The sequence below is a fragment of the Pongo abelii genome, chromosome 23 (assembly GCF_028885655.2).
Source record: "Pongo abelii isolate AG06213 chromosome 23, NHGRI_mPonAbe1-v2.0_pri, whole genome shotgun sequence".
NCBI lineage: Eukaryota > Metazoa > Chordata > Mammalia > Primates > Hominidae > Pongo > Pongo abelii.
The window spans coordinates 42,864,837-42,885,867 of NC_085929.1; the positions used below are offsets into that span (position 1 = coordinate 42,864,837).

Here is a 21,031-nt window from a genome sequence, read left to right on the forward strand (position 1 = left end):
ATTCTCCTCACTGGCTCAGGAAATCCGGCAAATTATTTAAATATCCTGAACCTCCCTTTCTTCATCTGTACAATGGGAATGAAAAGGCCCACCTCCCAGGACCCTGTTGGTAATTAAATAACGGCCGCTTGCGCTTTATTCTGAGTGCTTTTCACTAGGAATCTCACTTTACCACACAGCATTCTTGTGAGGTAGGTTCTACTGGTATCCCGTTTTGCAGATGGGGAAACTGAAGGCCAGAAGGCTTACATGCTGAAGGGCACAAAGGAAGTAGCTGCTGGTATCTGTACCCTGCAGGTCTCACTTGGGGCTCCGGGTCTTCCATGCCTAACCACTCTGCTCCACTGCCTCTAGGGGTGCAATGAGACAGCGAATACACACAGAGCATCCAGCAAGGCTCCACATAGGACCTGGTCAACAGCATTTGCTCTGTGATCAGGAAGGGGAAGCGCAGAGGTGGACCCGCAAGCTTTCCAGTAGCCCAGGGCCAAAGCACCAGTATCTGCCCTCCTGGCTGCTACCAATCCCCTCCAGCAGACTCACTTTTAACCCAATTTCTCTAAGATAACAGTGCTGGGAGGTGGAGGAGTGTTATCTCCCCACCCTTACCCCTCCCAGCTGTCTAGATCGCCCTAAACAACCAGGAATTTAATGAGCCTGGAGTTGTCTCTGACTCCCAACCACAACCAATTTGGAATGCCCCAGGTCCCGCAGCACAACAAAGGCGGCCCTGCAAAGCCCCGGAAGAGCCTGCGAAGCCTGCCCCGTCCGCAATAGAGCATCACATTCTTCAGATTCTTGTGTAAAAGCCTGAAGTAAGGCAAGGGGGTGGGGGTGGGGGGCTCTAATTTCAACCTAAGGGTCATTAAAGCCTGTGACCTGTATTAAAAGGGAAGAGATCCACCCCTCTGCAGCCCCTCTGTACCATGCTGGTCCTCCAAGGTGTATGATACCACACAGGTCTGCACACCTGGGCCTCACAACCAGGAAGCGCCCTCAGCCTAGTGTCCCCTCTTTGAGGACATCAAGGCTCCAGGACACACAGCTAGTCAATGGCAGGAGGGATTCTGCCAGACTGACCTTCAACGTCATACTGGTGACCACTATCTATTTCTTTCTGTCTAACATAGGTTTAAAGTTCTAGCCAGAGAGTCCACAGAACTAACCCCAGGTAGAGTTCAGGGGAGACGTCGAGGTGCTGATGGAGACTCGTGAATTCCACAGTGCTCAGCAGCAAGTAATTAATCTCATGATGAGGCATTTTTCATGAGCACTTGGCATTATATACCCACCTCCCCCTCGCCCTGGCAAAGGCAGGAAACAGTGGGCGGCAGGCCGGCTCTGGGCAGAAGGCGGGCTGAGAACAGCATGCTGGTGGGCTAGGAAGGTACGAGGGGGCGATATCCATTCTTCAGAGGGAAGACAGCAAAAGCCCAGGTTCCCCACAAGGACCAGGCTAACCAGACCTCACACCAGCCTGCCAGCCTTCACCTGCTGTCTACCCGACAGGTCTCTTAGGATGGAACAGGGAGGGCTGTAATTTACAGCTGGTGAAATAAAGCCAACTAGGTAATGCGACCCAGCAACCACCACTGTGTGGCTATGCATGGAAGTCTACAAAAACCCAATTTCACAAACTATTGTCCACATAATGGTTGAAGTGGGATGAGAAGGCAGGAGAGGCGATACAAGTAGATATGGAAAATAACTGGCCTGAAAATGAGGAGCTGGGAGAGGATTTTAGATCATTCACTTGCTACCTGGGGCTAGTCACGTAGGTTCTCTTGGAGTCTCAACATTCCCAGCTACAAAATAGGAACACTAATACTGCCACCTTCATGGGATTGAGAGACTTTTGTTGCAATAACCTGAAAGTGACTTTAACCTTTGTAACGTGATATAAAAAATAGACTGAAATTTTTGAACAGATAAAAATATATCACCTGGCACTATGCTGGATAAATTGTGGACAGATAAAACATATAAACGGTAAAGCTAAACTTTATTAGCATCAAAACCCTCTGTGGCATTTATTTTCCTCATTCCACAGATAAGGAAAACTGAGGCACACAGAAAGATTGTATGACTCACTCAAGGTCAAAGGGCCTGCAGGTGGGAGAACCAAGATTAGGGCAGATGGTCTGAGTCCAGAGCGCCTGCCTATTTACCTAAGCACCAGATACACGCCCATCATGCTGGCGAAGCTCAGAAGCCAGAGAAATAAAGCCATCTACCCAGGGCACATCAGGGTCTGTGCCACCCGCATTCTAGTACGAATATCCTCACCTGTTTCTCAAGCATGTATCAAGCGCTCACCATGGGCAAGGCACCATGCAAGGGTCCTGGCGGCAAGGCCTCTAAAAGGGGAAGCGAGACCAGCACATAAGCCAGCACAGAGAATTGCTAAGACATGAAGCAGTCCACTGGGAACAGTGGCATAAGCGAAGCATTCGGCAACGCACGCTCGAACCGCAGCCATCCAACACTCGGGCCAGTAACTGGGAGTTTAGGTTATAGTCCTGCACCAGCTTTCTACAACAGTTCCTCCTTACTGGTGTCAAAAGTGCTTATGACTTAACAGAGGGGAAGAGCCACCTCCAAGAACAATTGGCTCACGGGCACTGGGCAGAAGGCAGGGCAGCCTGGGAGCTGGGAGCAGCCAGGGCAGCCCCCACCTGGTTCTCAAGTGTTTTGATCAGAAGTAGGAGCCGGGAGCAGAGAGCAAAGTGGGACAAAAGGAAAAAGCGCTGGTGAACCAGGGGTGGGGAGTAGGGGGCGGGAAGCAGGGCAGGAGGGGGGCATTGATACTTATTGGGAGTCCATCATGAACTAGACACTGCTGAGACATTTCATACTTTAGCTACCCAGAGAACACTAACAGATAGTTCTATGAACCAGAGTTTACAGATGCAGAAACTGGAGCTCAAAGAAATTAAACAACCGGTAGAGCACCGTCCTGGAGGGCTCCTCCCCCAGATCTGAAGGCATCCACAGAATGTCCCTGGATCAGAGAACCCTCTGCTGACACAAACACACTCCCCTACTCCCTTCTTCCCTGTTATGGATTGAATTGTATCCCTCCCAAAAATATCCATTATGTTGGAGCCCTAACTCCCAGTACCGCAGAATGTGACTGTGGTATTTGAGGACAAGGCCTTGGAAGAGGTAATTAAGTTAAAATGAGGTCCTTCGGGTAGGCCCTAATCCCATGGCTGGTGTCCTTATAAGACGAGGAAGAGACACCAGGCATGTGCGTGCATAGAGGGAAGACGATGTGAGGACACAGTGGGGGGACGGCCATCTACAAGCCAAGGAGAGAGGGCTCAAAGGAAACCAGGCCTGTCCACACCTTAATCTTGCATTTCCAGCCTCCAGAACTGAGGGGATAAATGTCTGCTGCTTAACCACACAGTCTGGTACTTCATCATAGCAGCCTGAGCAATTTTTTTTTATTTGTATTTTTATTTTGAGAAAGGGTTTCACTCTTGTTGCCCAGGCTGGAGTGCAATGGCGCCATCTCGGCTCACTGCAACCTCTGCCTCCCAGATTCATGAGATCCTTCCTGCCTCAGCCTCCCAAGTAGCTGGGATTACAGGTGCCCACCACCACGCCTGGCTAATTTTTGTATTTTTAGTAGATACAAACAACAGCTGGCCACCATGTTGGCCAGGCTGGTCTCAAACTCCTGACCTCAGGTGATCCGCCCGCCTCAGCCTCCCAAAGTGCTGGGATTACAGGCGTGAGCCACCACACCCGGCTGCCTGAGCAATTTATTACTTTTCAACGTACCCCCTCACCTGACCTGGGCTCTCTACAGCTCTTACTGTCTTGACCTACCTAGTAAGCGTGTTTATTGTCTGTTTCCGCCACTACAGAGGAAACTGCAGGGACTTCAGTTGCTTTATTCAACGATGCATCCCCAGAACCTAGAACAGTCTCTAGCAATTGATATGTATTTTTTAATGAACAAATAAATTGAATGAAAATGAAATGTAAACCCAGCAGCTGCTTCTGAAGTCACCCACTCCCTGCCCCACACCACACTTCCTGCTGCTTTCTCTATTCCTTGTATCCACCTCTCCTTCCTCCAACATAACAGCTACTAAATAATTTTAAATAGTATAAATTCAGACTGCGTGCAGTGGCTCACGTCTGTAATCCCAGCACTTTGGGAGGTCAAGGCAGAAGGATCATTTGAACCCAGGTGTTCAAGACCAGCCTGGATAACATAGCAAGACCCCACTCTACCAAAAAATTTTCAAATCAGCCAGGTGTGATGGTGTGCTCCTGTAGTCCCAGCTACTTGGGAGGCTGAGGTGGGAGGATCACTTGAGTCCAGGAGGTTGAGGCTGCAATAAGCTATGATTGCGCCACTGCACTCCAGCCTGGGCAAAAGAAAGAGTGAGACCCTGTCTCTTAAAAAATAAAAAGTTGACAGGTAATAAAAAAAAAAACTTAGGTTAAGGTTTAGGTTGTGTTTTTGCTGAGTTTGTATTTAATCATGGGAGGGTATTAAGGACTGTGACAGAGCTGTCCCAGTGAAACCTCAAACCCGAGAGGCCTGGTGCCGATCCAGGTCCCAAGAGCAGGCTGGAGGGAGGACACAAGGAGCTCAGCAAATCTGCAACACACAAGGGCAGCGGCGGCCACCATGACCACCTGGGCTCCCAGCCCTGTTCGTGCCCTCAGTGGGGTGGGGAGCAACAAGACTTTGGAACCTTTCCCATAAGCAAACAACTTCTCTCCTGCTGTCTAGGAAGACAGCAGAATTCAGGTCAGCTGGACTTGAGTGGGGAGCCGGGGTTGGGGAACAGGTGCCTTGGAGGCCGAAAGAGATGGCCACAACACCTAGCAGAGGAAGCCTTTCTCAGGAATGAAAGGAAATACCGGAGCAAAGGCAGCTCTTGCATTCCAATTTCTAGCCCCTTGACCACCCATCTTCTCCCCTTAGGCCCACCCCCAAATATTCTCTTTCTACAAACATCTGTCTGCTCAAAAGTAGCCACTAGGATTCTGAAACTTCCTCTTTACAACAAAACTAAACTGTTGCAACTTGTTGCTACCATTCTCACACCATCCTGGAAAAGGCAGGGGCCTCAGCAGAGCCCAAGTCGCCTGCCAATGGCCTTCCGACTTTGGAAGACCACTCCACCCCACTATCCTCCCCCTGCCCCTGCCCTCAGCTGCCCCTGCTCCACTGCCACCCTCAGTAGAGTCTCTCTCAGTAGGTCCGGGGGCTATTTCCCAAGCCTCCCTGTTGTCATGGTCCCTTGGAGACTTTTTCTCTCCCTCACTTCGTTCCAGTGGGTTTTCTAGCCAGGGGCCTTGAAAGTGACACACTCCACAGAGGTGGGGTGAACAGGTTGAAGAGCTTCCTCCAAAAGCCCAGAAAGATCTCCCAGCTCCCTTGATCCTAAGCCTTCTCACCACTAATGACAAAGTGGTTTTACCTGTTTTCCATCGGCTGGAATCGACTGGAATTGGGAATCACAACCACACTAGAGTGAAGTGGCATGTTCCTAGGTCTACACTGCGAGCCCCTCCAGGACAGGGCCTGGGACCTCTCGTTCATCTGCATCCTGACCAGCGGGCTGTTTCTGGCCTAGATCTAGAATAGATGTACTGGATACGTTTGCTGAATGAATTTCCAAGACTCAATAAAACTCATGGAACTTTCTGGCAACATGAAAAATGGTCCCTCTCCTCAGTGGACATAAGAGGGTCATTAAAATATGAATTCTGGCGACCAGTGCAACATAGGAACTTTGCATTATTGTACTAAGTAACTCAGAACACACACAGTCTCCATTCTGCTTACAATTTTGTAAAATACGTGTGTATATGGACAGGAAACCCAGAAAAATGCAAAACGGTGGATAAGGTGCGGGCAAATCTGCTTCTTGCCAGCTTTGTTGCAATAATGCTCGTGCAATAAACACCACACACCCCTCTTATTTTTTTTTTTTTTACTTTAAAAACAGAAGAACTGGCTGGGCACGGTGGCTCACACCTGTAATTCTAGCACTTTGGGAGGCCGAGGCAAGTGGATCACCTGAAATCAGGAGTTCAAGACCAGCCCAGCCAGCATGGCAAAATCCCATCTCTACTAAAAATACAAAAATTAGCCAGGTGTGGTAGCTCAAGCCTGTAATCCCAGCACTTCGGGAGGCCAAGGTGGCCGGATCACCCGAGGTCAGGAGTTTTTGAGACCAGCCTGGCCAACATGACAAAACCCCATCTCTACTAAAAATACAAAAATTAGCTGGGCATGGTGGCACACGCCTGTAATCCCGGCTACTCGAGAGGCTGAGGCAGGAGGATTGGTTGAACCTGGGAGGCGGAGGTTGCAGTGAGCCAAGATTGTGCCAGTACACTCCAGCCTGGGCGACAGAGTGAGACTCTGTTTCAAAAAATAATAATAAATAAAAACAGAAGAACTGATTCTAATAACAATTATGTCTCTCTCAATATTCCATGAAAAATCTCATCCCAAGTCCTTTGGCTAGAAAAACATGCTGGCCACACAACCAGAGGGCGCAGGCAGCGTTCCCAGCATCCACCCCCAAGGTTAGTGACCTGGGAGTGGAATCCTGCACTCCCACATTTCCTGGGAAATGGGGCAAGGAAGCATGCCTTCACGGGCCGTCTTGGCCTGTGGAGAGGCTGGGTCTTGGCCTAAGGAGGAGAAGAAACGTTTCACCAGCCCCAGGTGACTCACAGGGCCTTCACCAACCTGAATCACCCCTGAACAAAGCTCTGCCTGAGTCTGGGCAACTGAACGAGGTCCCACCCCTGCTCCCTGGACTTTCCACACCATGTCTCTACTTTACAATCTCAAAGGCTGCCTCCTCCAGGAAGCCTTCTCAGACTCCCCCATGCCTTCTCCCTGGGTTTCCAGCATCGGTATCTGGTGGGAGACCATCAGCTCCCAGAAACAAGGGCCTATGTTTCTTTTCCCTCCATATTCCTGGCACCCAGCCAGTGCCTGGTACCTAGAATCAGTTCCAGGGAGTCACTACTGAATGACTATGAATCTGATGGGTGGACAGATGAAGGACAAAAGGAACCCAACGGTTTCAAGTTGGCTGATGTCAAGAGCTCACTAGGCAACATGATAGCAGGTCGTCTGGCTAGCTGGTTCCCCAGAGGGCACTACTCAGACAGGCACAGCAGTGCCTGGATTCACGCTGGGGCCAGGGTCTTTCCACCTGCTCTCCCTTAGGATTAACCACATTCATTTGAAAAATGGCCAGTGGGGTTAAAGGTGAAGTCAGTAGCCAAGGCATCACTACTGACCTGGCAACCCTGCTGTGGGTTGCCAACTGCTGTATGGGAGATCCCATTCTGCCGCAGCCCAACGTTCTCTCTGCCCGTTGAATGAATGCTCAGCCACTGGCGAGGGTGGAGGCCTCAAGGACCAGCCCAACCACTCACCGCCAAGTGAGGAAACACAAGTCCAGGAGTGCAGGGCATCTCCAAGGCCACAGAGAGTCAGGAGCTGGAGCACCCAAGTTTGAATCCCTGCACAGTCTCCCCATCTGCAAAATGGGGATAAGTTCCTACCTTATGGAAACAAGGGAAGAATTAAATGAGATAATCCATGTAAAAGCCCTAACATGGCCAGGTGTAGGTGCGGTGGTGCCTCACACCTATAATCCCAGCACATTGAGAGGCCAAGGTGGGAGGATCACCTGAGGCCAGAAGCTTGAGACCAACCTGGACAACACAGTGAGACCCCATTTCCATTTTTTTAAATGTAAGTTAAAAATTTTTAAATAAAAGATAATAATTTTAAAAAAGCATCAGCATGGTACCTAGTACACACAAGTGCTCAGTAATTTCTTTTTTTTTTTTTTGAGATGGAGTTTTGCTCCTGTTGCCCAGGCTAGAGTGCAATGATGAAATCTCAGCTCACCACAACCTCCGCCTCCCAGGTTCAAGCAATTCTCCTGCCTCAGCCACTCCAGTAGCAGGGATTACTGGCATGCACCACCACACCCGGCTAATTTTGTATTTTTAGTAGAGACGGGGTTTCACCATGTTGGCCAGGCTGGTCTCGAACTCCTGACCTCAGGTGATCCACCCACCTCAGCCTCCCAAAATGCTGGGATTACAGGCGTGAGCCACCGCGTCTGGCCAATAAAGCTTAATAATTATAATTAATAGCTAGGCTGTGATGTGACCCAGACAGCAGCTCTTCCTCCTTTCCATACCCACCTTCCCATCCTCCCTCCTAGGACTGCCTGGAGGTTATAGGCAATCCTAGCCTCCAGGAACCTAGCTCAAGATGCTCAGATGTCTTCAGTGACTCAGGGTAGCACGGGCTTGCCTCAGTATCCCAACTCCCTGTTGGAGGATAAGGCTGCTTGGTGACAGGGACAGGCTGTCAGCCCTCCATCGCTGCTGAGCCCCACCAAGCCAGCACAGTGCAGACCACATAGCTGGAGCTTAGGGAGTCTCTGCAGACTGACTTGGCAAAGGGCAACTCCCTTATACCCAATACTTGGTTCTTAAATATAAAAAATAAAAACTTGAAAATGCCCCCCTACCACCACCTTTCTCCTCCCAGGGATTCCCCGATCAGTGTTCTGTAAAATGAAGAGGTCACTAACAGGCATTCAAAAGCTTTTGGCTATCTAGGCCTCCCTGTCACAGGCTTAGAACTGAAGACACTGGCTGGGCGCAGTGGCTCATGCCTGTAATCCCAGCACTTTGGGAGGCTGAGGCAGGTGGATCACCTGAGGTCTAGAGTTTGAGACCAGCCTAGCCAGCATGGTGAAACCCCGTCTCTACTAAAAATACAAAAATTAGCTGGGTGTGGTGGTGCACGCCTGTAATCCCAGCTACGTGGGAGGATGAGGCAGGTGAATCGCTTGAACCCAGGAGGTGGAGGTTGCAGTGAGCCAAGATCGTGCCACCGCACTCTAGCCTAGGCGACAAAGCGAGACCCTACCTCAAAAAAAAAAAAAGTGAAGACACCAATGAGACCTGAACCCCATTTGTGCAATAAGGACTAGGAGCTGACTCTAACTGTCCCAAACACGGAGTTACAGCCTAGGGACAGAAATGAAAGAAGACCCCGCCTTTGACCTCCTCATCCGCACAGGACAGCGAGTTCTCAAATCTCCCTGATTCTGGCCCAGTTAGATTAAGTCACCCAAACTGTCCCAAATGCCTCGTTCTTTATGTTTATCAGACAGGAAGCTGCCTTCTCTAGCTCAGTGACTTAATGTGAAACACAGGAAACGCAGTGGCTTTTGAACATAGACAACTCTAAATAAAGGTGCCTCTATCGCTTTGTAACAGCCTTTCTAAAAAAAATACTTAAACCAGCTCAGATCAGTGTAACGAGATGAACTGAACTGTAAGGAAAAAGGATGCGAAAGTTGCAGGCATCAGAAACCCCAGCATCAATGCTGGGGACGAGTTCCAGAAGGTTCCTCAGTCATCTTGATCACTGCACCTTGTTATCGAGGGACAGCCTTGTTGGATAAATACAAAATCTCTAAAACTTGAACCTGTGCGGGCGCGGTGGCTCACACCTGTAATCTCAGCACTTTGGGAGGCCAAGGCGGGCGGATCATGAGGTCAGGAGATGGAGACCATCCTGGCTAACACGGTGAAACCCCGTCTCTACCAAAAATACAAAAAAATTAGCCAGGCATGGTGGCGGGCACCTTGTAGTCTCAGCTACTCGGGAGGCTGAGGCAGGAGAATGGCGTGAACCCAAGAGGCAGAGCTTGCAGTGAACCGAGATGGTGCCACTGCAGTCCAGCCTGGACAACAGAGCAAGACTCCATTTCAAAAAAAAAAAAAAAAAAAACTTGAACATGTATTTCCTACCACCTGAGGAGAGATGATGTTGTTGTTACTATGAAGAAAAGGAGAAGCTGGGCGAGGTGGCTCACACCTGTAATCCTAGCACTTTGGGAGGCCAAGGCAGGTAGATTGCTTGAGCTCAGGAGTTTGAGACGAGCCTGGGCAACATGGCAAAACCCCGTCTCTATTAAAAAAAAAAAAAAAAAAAAAAATTAGCTAGGCCTGGTGGTGCACGCCTGTGGTCCCAACTGCTTAGGAGGCTGAGGTGGGAGGAATGCTTGAGACGGAGGCCGAGGCTGTAGTGAGTTGTTATCGTGCCACCACATTCCAGCGTAGGCAACAGAGCAAGACACCGTCTCATAAAAAAAGGAGAGAGATGAAGGGGAGGAAGAGGAGGACCAGACCACTTCACATCCATTTATAATGCTAAGAAAGAGGCTTCTCCACGGTGCAGATGGGAAAACTAAGGCAAGCAGCAGGAGAAAAGGCGGGGGGTCTGCTCCTAGCTCTGCCTGATCCCAAAACTTTGTTTTCTTCCTTCTCCCGTGCCTTTTGTGTTGAAAATACAACAAATTATCACCCAAGACATTAAGTGACCTAAAGTTACTAGAAATCAGGGCTGGCTGTGGACAGCGGGCAGTGGTGTGGCTTTCTGAATGGCCCACCCTGCTGCCTGGCACCACCCCATGTGAAATATTGATTTTTCGAGCTGTGGGAACTTTCAGCCCAAGTGGCCACGTCCAGCTGGAAGAAGTTCAGAGAAACCCAAAACACTTCCCACCCCATTCCTTAACCCTAGTGCCCCCCGCCAAAAAACAACAAAAAAGACGAAGGGAGTAGAAGAATAGACTCTTAAGGAAAGATTAAAGGAGCTAAGTATGTGTTGCTTGGCTAAACAGGGCATAAACATCAAAAAAAAAGAGAGAGTCACCATTTAGAAAACACGTTTAAATGAAGCCTCCTGATTTGGAAAGGCACTGGGAATGAGCAAAACCAGGGGCCAAGGTTTTCTACCGACTCACAGAATGAGGTTGAGCAAATCCCTTTTTCTCTAATTAGGAAAAAAAAAAAAAAGAAATGTTATTTTAATTATTCCCAACATCTCTTCCAGCCAGGCATTCTATAATTCTAAATCCAGTAGGGAGGGTTTTCATTGTTGTTGCTGATTTTTCTTTTAAGCAGGGGATCATTTCAAATTAGAGTTAAAATGCAAGAAGAAAGGCTCTTCTTTCTAAGGCCCACGTCCTTTTGGTGAGTGGCAGCCAACTCAAAGAGATTAGCTTCGAGCTCCCCCAACACATTAAAAATTGTACAGAGAGGCCGGGCGCGGTGGCTCACGCCTGTAATCCCAGCACTTCGGGAGGCCGAGGTGGGCGGATCATGAGGTCAGGAGATGGAGACCATCCTGGCTAACACGGTGAAACCCCGTCTCTACTAAAAATACAAAAAAAATTAGCCAGGCGTGGTGGCGGGAGCCTGTAGTCCCAGCTACTTGGGAGGCTGAGGCAGGAGAATGGCGTGAACCCGGGAGGTGGAGCGTGCAGTGAGTCGAGATCGCGCCACTGCACTCCAGCCTGGGTGACAGAGCGAGACTCCGTCTCAGAAAAATAAAAAATTGTACAGAGAGACATCATCTTGGCCCAAGAAGGCAAGAGAGGGACCTCTCTGAGAAGCCCCTTTTCTCCTCTGGGACATACCATAAGAATGATAAGGGCCTCTGAGAGGTACCAAGGAAGTGACTCGAGGGTGGGGGAGATCAGCTACCTGTAACCCCACTACAGGCCTCAGCCCAACCTGCATGGCAGGAAGCCACACCCTTCCGGAAGGCCCTGCAAGGCTCCTCCCAGGCTCCTTCCAGCCACAGCAGGAGGGTCCCGGGCTAGAGACGCAGACAGCCACTGAGGGACTCCCAGCTGCTCCAGCGCTTGGCAGAAGGCCAGCTAAGGGCCTTCTCTGGGGACACCTGCCCGGGTGCTGAATCATCTCAGGCTCGAGAAGCTAATCGTGGGAATGGGAACCTGAGTAATTCCAACAGAAGCCTAGGTTACTTTTTAAAGAGACATGCATCAGACAGAGTGGGCAGTTCCCCTCCTGCCTCCCAAATATTTGGTGCCATCTAAGCACAAGGGACAGGGAGCTGGGTACAGACACAGGCCGCCCGCCCAGGCAGTGGTGGTCCCATTTTAGAGCCAGTCTCATAGTGTGTACTCATGGGTGACTCACGCCATTCCCCCAGGAGGCCCGGAGGCTGCCTTGCAGGACCTCAGGACCCTGATGGGGTCTTCCAGACCTCACTCAGGAAAGGAGTCAACCGGGCACAACAGCAGCGCTGGCAGCTCCTCCCAGGGCCCACACCATCCAAGGCGAAAGACAGCCATCCTTGAGAAGGGGGTTAGGGCCCTCCGATTCAAAACACCCCTCTGATCACATCTTCTCAAGAATTTGGGCTTTTCCAGTGTTGTTATACATAAAAACCACAGGCCAGATGTCTCAGGGGAAACTGGGGACAGAGTGGGAAGGGGCATAATAGTGGATGCAACGACCCCAAGTTAAAAAAGAAGGCCAGGTGGCCGGGTGCGGTGGCTCACGCCTGTAATCCCACCACTTCGGGAGGCCGAACCGGGTGGATCACCTGAGGTCAGGAGTTCGAGACCAGCCTGGCCAACATGGTGTAAACCCTGCCTCTACTAAAAATACAAAAATTAGCCAGGCGTGGTGACAGGTGCCTGTAATCCCAGCTACTCGGGAGGCTGAGGCAGGAGAATCGCTTGAACCTGGGAGGCGGAGGTTGCAGTAAGCCAAGATCACGCCACTGCACTCCAGCCTGGGCAACAGAGTGAGACTCTGTCTTCAAAAAAAAAAAAGAAAAAAAAAGAAAGCCAGGTATGTGAGGGCCTGGGTTGGGCTTCAGGCTGGGGTGGGCTCCCCAGGACAGGATAGCTTATGATTTGGAGCCAAGTGAATTATGGAAACCTTGCAAGACGGTATCCCAAAACGCTTTCCAGACACACATGCAGGCTTTCTCTTCTCATACAGCAAAGAAAAATCAATCATCTACCATTTCCCAGAATATGAGGAAATAGATCAGAAGGCACTTCTGTTTAAGGGGTTACTCTAGTGATATGACGTCATGGGAAGAAAACAGGACCCAAAGGTTTCAAGCACAAAGACCCCTCCCTACTTCCTTGTACAAGGTAGGCATTCAATATGCAATATGGAACCTAAAGCAATGCACTTTAAAGTTGAGACCTACAGATTGGCCAGCTGGACCCCTTATTTTTATAGTTAAGAAAAATAAGAAGGCTGGGCGCCGTGGCTCACGCCTGGAATCCCAGCACTTTGGGAGGCTGAGGCGGGCGGATCACGAGGTCAGGAGATCGAGACCATCCTGGCTAACACAGTGAAACCCTGTCTCTACTAAAAATACAAAAAAAAAATTAGCCGGGCGCGGTGGCAGTCGCCTGTAGTCCCAGCTATTCGGGAGGCTGAGGCAGGAAAATGGCGTGAACCCGGGAGGCGGAGCTTGCAGTGAGCCGACATCGCACCACTGCACTCCAGCCTGAACGACAGAGCCAGACTCTGTCTCAAAAAAAAAAAAGAAATAGCTGAATTTTTTATTCTTTAGGGACAATATGGCCGGGCACACTGGCTCATGCCTGTAATCCCAGCACTTTGGGACGAAGAAGTGGGTGGATCACTTGAAGTCAGGAGTGTGGGACCAACCTGGGCAACATGGTGAAACCCTGTCTCTACTAAAAATACAAAAAAATTAGCTGGGCATAGTGGCACACACTTGTAATCCCAGCTACTCAGGAGGCTGAGGCAGGAGAATCACATGAACCCAGGAGATGGAGGTTGCAGTGAGCCAAGATCGATCATGCCACTACAGCCTGGGCAACAGAGCGAGAGTCCATCTCAAAAAAACAAAAAAGTATTGAGTGAAATGTACTGCTCACTCCCTGCTCCTGTTGCCTAGACCCTAGGCAACCACCATTACCAGGGTCTCAGTATCTTTCCAGAAATACTGCATGCACAGAGCGGAGTTTACATACCATGTTTTACACAAAACGAAGCACCATTTACACTACTTTGCGTCTGGTGTTTTTCACTTACAACATAGCTTGGAGAGCACACCCTATCAGTACATATGGATTGACCTCATTTTTCAAAGGGATTCAAGGACTTCCACTGTACGGCTGTACCATGATTTAGTTGACCTTTTTAATAGCACAACTTGTTTCCTGTCATTTTCTATGTCAATGCCGCAATGCAGATTCTCAGACATTTCCTTCAGCACATCTGAGTTTATCTGTGAGATAAATTCCTAGAATACAGTCAGAAGGAGTATGCTTTGACAGATACTGCCAAACAACTTTCTTTTGTTGTTGTTGTTTAATGTAATAGAGACAGACTCTCTCTATGTTGCCCAGGCTGATCTCGAACTCCTGGGCTCAAGCAATCCTCCCCCCTCGGCCTCCCAAAGTGCTGGGATTACAGATGTGAGCCACCATGCCCAGCCCCAAACGACTTTCTAAAAAGAGGGTTGTACAATATACGCTCCCATCAATAAGGTAACCAGAGTGCTGGCCAGGCGCGGTGGCTCACGCCTGTAATCCTAGCACTCTGGGAGGCCAAGGTGGGCGGATCGCCTGAGGTCAGCAGTTCGAGACCAGCCTGGCCAACATGGTGAAACCCCGTCTCTATTAAAAATGCAAAAATTAGCCAGGCGTGGTGGCAGGCACCTGTAATCCCAGCCACTTGAGAAGCTGAGGCAGAAGAATCACTTGAACCCAGGAGGCGGAGGTTGCAGTGAGCCGAGATCGCACCAGTACGCTCCAGCCTGGGCAACAGAGCGAGACTCCATCTCAAAAAACAAAAAATAGAGTGCCTAGGAAATTAAAATTACTTGATTTTGCTGGGCGTGGTGGCTCATGCCTATAATCCCAGCACTTTGGGAGGCCAAGGCGGGTGGATTGCCTGAGGTCAGAAGTTCGAGACCAGCCTGGCCAACATGGTGAAACCCCCATCTCTACTAAAAATGCAAAAACTAGCCAGGTGTGGTGGTGTGCCCCTGTAATCCTGGCTACTCGGGAGGCTGAGGTGGGAAAATTGCTTGAACCCAGGAGGCAGAGGCTGCAGTGAGCCAAGATCATGCCACTGTACTCCAGCCTGGGCAACAGAGTGAGACCCCATCTCAAATAAATAAATAAATAAATACATACATAAATAAATAAAATTACTTAATTTTTCAGTTTTTCAGGCACTCCCATACATAACTTGTGGGCACATAAACTGGTATGATGTCTTTGTAGGGAGATACGGCACCTCCTCGGAAATCAAACCTGGCACATAAACTGGTATGATGTCTTTGTAGGGAGATACGGCACCTCCTCGGAAATCAAACCTGGCCAGGCGCAGTATTTCACACCTGTAACCCCAGCACTCTGAGAGGCTGAGGCAGGAGGGTTGCTTGAGCCCAGGGATTTGAGACTAGCCTAGGCAATGCAGCAAGATCCCATCCCTACAAAAAAACACAAAAATTAGCCAGGTGTAGCAGTGTGCACCTGTAATCCTGGCTACTCAGGAGGCTGAGGCAGAGAATTGCTTGAGCCCAGGAATTTGAGGCTGCAGTGAGCTATGATCATGCTACTACACTACAGCCTGGGCAACAGAGCAAGACCCTGCTTCAAAACAAAATCAAAAAACAAAAAGGATATCAAACCTCCCCTCACCCAGGGGCAGAGTTGGAAGTAAGGTCTCCAGTCACCCAAGTCCAGTGCTCTTCCTGTATCACCCTTTGGCTATCTCCCAGACCACAGGAAACCATGTGTTTGAACTAAAACCACAGTCTGCACACCTTCTGTCCCAGCCGGGGCCCTGTGAAGAGGTTACTCAGCACAAGTTCATCACCAAGTGCATCCAAAAGCATCAGCAGATGGGCCTCATAGCCACTTGCCTATTCACCACTTTGTGGAGTCACAGTCCACAACCACAATACACGCACACCTTGTTGTGCACAGAGGCAGAAAGAACACCGAGCTAGAAGCCAGGAAAACAATCTGTCCCCCAGCCTCATCCCTGCCCCCTCAACCTGATAACCTAGGGAGTTAAGACTGATCATTTATATTAAAAAAACAAACAAAAAAAAAACGGTGGGGGGCCGGGTGCGGTGGCTCATGCCTGTAATCCTAACACTTTGGGAGGCCGAGGCAGGTAGATCACCTGAGGTCAGGAGCTCGAGACCAGCCTGGCCAACGTGGTGAAACCCTGTCTCTACTAAAAATACAAAAAAATTAGCCAGGCATGGTGGCGGGCACCTGTAATCCCAGCTATTCGGGAGGTTGAGGCATGAGAATCGCTTGAACCCAGGAGGCGGAGGTTGCAGTGAGCCAAGATCGTGCCACTGCACTCCAGCCTGGGTGACAGAGTGAGACCCTGTCTCAAAAAAAAAAAAAAGTTGGGGAGGGGGTGCTGGGCATAGTGGCTCACGCCTGTAATCCTAGCACTCTGGGAGGCCAAGGCAGGTGGATCACTTGAGGTCAGAAGTTCCAGACCAGCCTGGTCAACATGGCAAAATCCCATCTCTACTAAAAATACAAAAATTAGCCAAGTATGGTGGCAGGCACCTGTAATCCCAGCTACTCGGGAGACTGAGGCAGAAGAATCGCTTAAACCTTGGGGGCAGAGGTTGCAGTGAGCTGAGATTGTGTCACTGCACTCTAGCCTGGGCAAGAGTAAGACTCGTCTGGAAGAAAAAAAAAAAAAAAACCATATACAAGTCGGGCGCACAGTGGCTCACACCTGTAATCCCAGCACTGTGGGAGACCGAGATGGGCAGATCACCTGAGGTCAGGAGTTTGAGACCAGCCTGGCCAACATGGTGAAACCTCATCTCAACTACAAATACAAAAACTAGTGGGGTGTGGTGGTGGGCACCTGTAATCCCAGCTACTCGGGAGGCTGAGGCAGGAGAGTTGCTTGAACCCAGGAGGAAGAGGTTGCAGTGAGCCGAGGTCACGCCATTGCACTCTAGCCTGGGCGACAGAGCAAGACTCTGTCTCAAAAAAAAAAAAAAAAAAAAAAAAAAAAAAATATATATATATATATATATATATATATATACAGCCACTACATATTAGGCCATGTACATACCTTATTTCTTTCAGTTCATGCATCTAACCCCACAGAGTAGGATCTTGATTCCCATATTACACATGAGCACATCCAGGCTGTGAGGCTATGTGACTTGCCTAAGGTCACAAAGCTAATGAGTGGCAGAGTCAGGATTTGAACTCGGCCTGTTTCCAAAGCTCACGTTCTTTCCACTACCCCAGTCTTCCCAGCTCTAAGAGTGGGATTCAGTAAGCCACAGGAGCAGCACCGCCAGGGCTCCATTCTTTTGTCAGCAGAGGACTCCAGCCCAGGGTCTCAGCACACCAAGGGTTAAGGCTGAGAGGCAGTGACTCTCTGGGGCTGCACAAAGGGAAATGCACTTCCTGCCCCAGCAGGCAGAGATGCTGTTTTATGCTCAGTAAATTAGGACGTTTGTTTAATTAAGACGACACACAGATTTTGTTATTCTAAATATTTTTGGAACATGATGCTTGGGAGGAAGCTGTCAAGGCACGGGTTTTTTTTTTTTTTCTCTCTCTCTTTTTCCTTTGCTTTGGGTTTCTCTTTCTCCCCCTCCAAGAGAAGGGTAGGGCCAGGCTCGGAGGAAAACAACAGCCAACCCCTCCTCTCCTTTTGAAATAAAGATGTCAAGCTGGTAAGAGCTGTCTTAAGTACTTTATTGAAGAATTAGCTAGAAGAGGAAGTAAAGGAAGAACAGCCAGCCTGGTTTCTAGCAATACCCTACCAGGCTATACAACAATGCTGTATTTTTTGAGTGTGTTTTTCTTCTTTTAAAGAGCTAACAGATCCTTGTTTTGTTTTTTTCTGGAGCAAGAGCGGGCAAAAGGCAGGCTGTGATTAACATGCGTCCTTCATCCTACAAGAGAGAAGTTGTCCCATCTCCAACCCCTTAGGTTAAAAAGTTTAAAAATAAAAGCAAGAAAGCCAGGGCCCTGATCTTCTCTCTCCTCTACCCTCCTGAACCTTTCAGATGAACAGCCTCACAGAATGCTGCCCTTCTCTCCGGGGCTGGAGAGCTCCCCAAACAGAGCTTGCCAATGCCGGCTCTCCAGACACCTGGATCTGCCCACCTGCGCTGCCAGGGTTTGCTGAGTGTGAAGACTGAAGTTCTTCGGTGTCACCCCACAGTCATCTAGGGCGCAGTGGCTCTCAAATTACACTGAGAAATCTCTCCATGTTTTTAATTACCCCCCAATTACTCACTAAGTGGCTCCTCACTTTACAACACTGCATGCTTGCCTCAGTTTGCCAAACCTGCAATGTGCTTCTGCCTTGCAGCAGCCTCCTCCTTGCCCCAGAGAAGTGGCCCCTCTCAGCCTTGAAATTCCTCGAGTCCTTTGTCTATGGCATACTTGGGACACACATCACAGGCTGCCTTTGTATTTCACTCGTTCTGCCACTTTCCCCTTGAGGACTGTAAACTCCCCAAGGGCAGAGGCAGGGCCCCGGGGATTTCACAGGGCAGTCTGGTTCCCTTCTCCCAATCCCCATGACTCACAGTACCTTTCCGGGGTCCCTGTCATCTCCACCTCACGTTAGACTCATCTACAGATTTGTCTCAGTTCTCCCCTAAGTGCCCATGGGCACGGGCTAGGTCTTACTCAACCTCCCACCCCCCACCACCTGGCTGAGTCCCTGGCACAGGGAGGGCAGTTAAATATTTGCTCAATTACACATCTGTGTCCCCTTCCCCCCACACATAGCAGCCTTGTATATAAACTGACTATTATTAATTGAGTGATTGTCTCAGAAGGCCTCCCTCCTTACCAAAAAGGGACTCCTAGGCCATCAGGTGAGCCAAACACTGGCCCAGACAGCGGAGTTAGAATGGCCACAGTGCTGCGCTGCACGGAGAAGGAGCTAAGGCTCTCTTCCCTTTCCACAGTTACTCAACAGTCACTTTGAAATCCTGTTAAACCCAGAAAAAGGCGCAGTGAACCGAGAAGTGGCTGGGCCTCTCAACTGCCCGGTGGAGACAGCCGCCTGCCTCTACAACCTGGGGCTTCCCAAGGAGTCTTCTCTCCACACCGGCTGGGTGGGGCCGTGCGCTCACCCTGCCCCCTACCTCAGGACAGCCGGCAAGCTAGTGCTGGGGGTGCTGAGTCTCAGTTTGAAACAGCGGGGCTTCCCTGGAGGATGAGGGTGCCGCAGTCCTGTCTCCTGTGCGTGGCCCCAGAACAGGATGGGGAGGACCCCAGCACAGAGAAGCGGGTGCGGGGAGTGGAGAATAGAAAACTCCGATCTGGCTCAAACAGGAAAGATGCAATCGCCCAGGCCTGGTCGTAACGGCAGAGCTAGCTGCCCCCGCACCCCGCCCGGACGGGATGGCCCCTGGGCGCGGTGGAATCAGGTGCACGCCTGGGCGGCCCCGACGGCTGCTGCATTCCGGGCCTCCCTCCCCCGGGGAACAGAAGTCGGAGGACAAGGGCTGGAGCAGGGACTGGGGGTGGCCCTTCCTGACTCGCGCCCGGGTCCCCGCCGGGTCCCCCTTGTCCGGGCAGCCGCCGCACCTCCCCCGGGCCCTCCCCGACCAGTCCGACGGCAGCGGGCGAATGAGGAAGTCGGCCGCGGAGGCGGAAACCGGGCCGGGTGCAAGGTCTGCAGCGGGACGGTCCGACTCTGACTCAGGAGGACGCCCTGACAGCTGCCAAACGGTGCCCGCTGCCCGTTACCTCCATGCCTCAGACGCCAGGAACTTCCACGGGAGCGGCTGCCCCGGGCTCCCAACCCGTGAGGCTGCGTCCCAGGGGCCGCGGCTCCCGGAAGGGGTTAAAAAGTTTGCCCGAGTCGGGCCTGGGCGAGGCGAGGGCGGGGCGCGTGCCCCAGCGGCTAGGGGAGGTCGGCTCCAGTGCCCAGTCCCGGGACCGCGCCGGGGGACACGGGGGGCGCCGGGGAGCGCCGGTCGCGAGGCCGCCCCTGCACCCCGAGGCCTCGTTGCCGCCGGCGCCCTCCCCGAGCGCCCGCGCGGGGGTCCCGGTCCCCCTGGGAAGGATGCGGTGCCGGGCCCTGAGCCGCCGGCGTTCGCGCCCGCCCGCGCGGGTGGCGGGCCGCACTGAGCCCAAGAACCACAAGTCGGCCTGGCGGCAGCGCGTCTCGCCCCCGCCCGCCCGCCAGCCGCCGCCTGCCCGGGGCGGGACCGCGGTGGGGCTCGCTCACCTGAACCTGGATCTGCCCCGGGAACAGGCGCTGCTTCTCCCGAGAGGACTTTCTCGAGCGCTCGGGCGGCGGCTGGGTGGGGCGAGCGCACGAGGCGGGAGCTGCAGCAGGTCAGCCTTGCTCAGCCTTCCGTGCCCTGCCCAGGAACCGCGGTGATCTGCGCGCCTCACCGCACCCAGCTCGGCTCCTCGCCGCCTTCCCGCCCCGCCCTCGGAGCCCCAGGCCCATTCCCAGCCGGGAGCCGGCTCCGGGGCGGAGTCTGGGGGCACAGTCCCGCCCCGCTTCCTGCTTCACCCACTGCAGACCGCGCCTGGCCTTGATGGGCAGACATGTTGGCCTGTGGAAAGTGGGGGGTGGGCGGAGCCTCTGCGGCCAGATGGGTGGGGATTCATCCTCCTCTTTCGCCCCCACCTCCACCCGCTCCACCTTCCCCCGCGCTTCCTAGGCGGGAGCCCCGCCCTCTAGGGCGGGTGCAACGGACAGCCAGGTTCTAGGACAAGGATTGACACAGGGGGAATCCAATCAGGAGGCGGTGACTCGGGGCGCGGAGGGCTCCGGGCCGGGGTTTTGGTGCCTTGCCTGGGTCAGGGCGAGGTCCGGCGGGAGCCGACTGGGAAGGTCTGGAACTCTGACACCCCGCCCCGCGAGCTGTGCTCTCAGTCTCATGTCATCCCGCCAGAAGGACAGATATTAAGTACCATATATGGGAAAAATGCTATTTTACATAATTATGATCCCTGTGGGGGCGGGCATGGACTCAGCCCTGGATTCCATTGTGGGCGTCTTGAGTTCGATTCCTAACCCTGCCTCTTTAGAGTCCGCACGTTGCTGCCTTTCAGCCTCCAAACCTTTGCTCTGACCGTTCTCTCTGCCTGGAATACCCTTCCGAGCCTGTCTTCACTTCCATGTCATTAACTCGCAT

General features: G+C 51.6%; 1 protein-coding gene across 3 annotated transcripts in view; it reads right to left on the reverse strand.

Moving 5' to 3' along the window:
• Window positions 1–20,416, reverse strand: part of MYH9 (myosin heavy chain 9) — a 105,957-nt gene extending 85,541 nt beyond the window's left edge. Inside the window, exon 1 of one of the 3 annotated variants that reach the window (XM_024239996.3) lies at window positions 20,110–20,416. The gene's annotated coding sequence lies outside the window, so the exon portion shown is untranslated. Of the gene's footprint in view, window positions 1–19,018; window positions 19,191–19,625; window positions 19,719–20,109 lie in introns of those variants that run through there. The other 2 variants (XM_063723041.1, XM_063723040.1) reach the window with 2 other exon arrangements.
• Window positions 20,417–21,031: the final 615 nt, after the last annotated feature.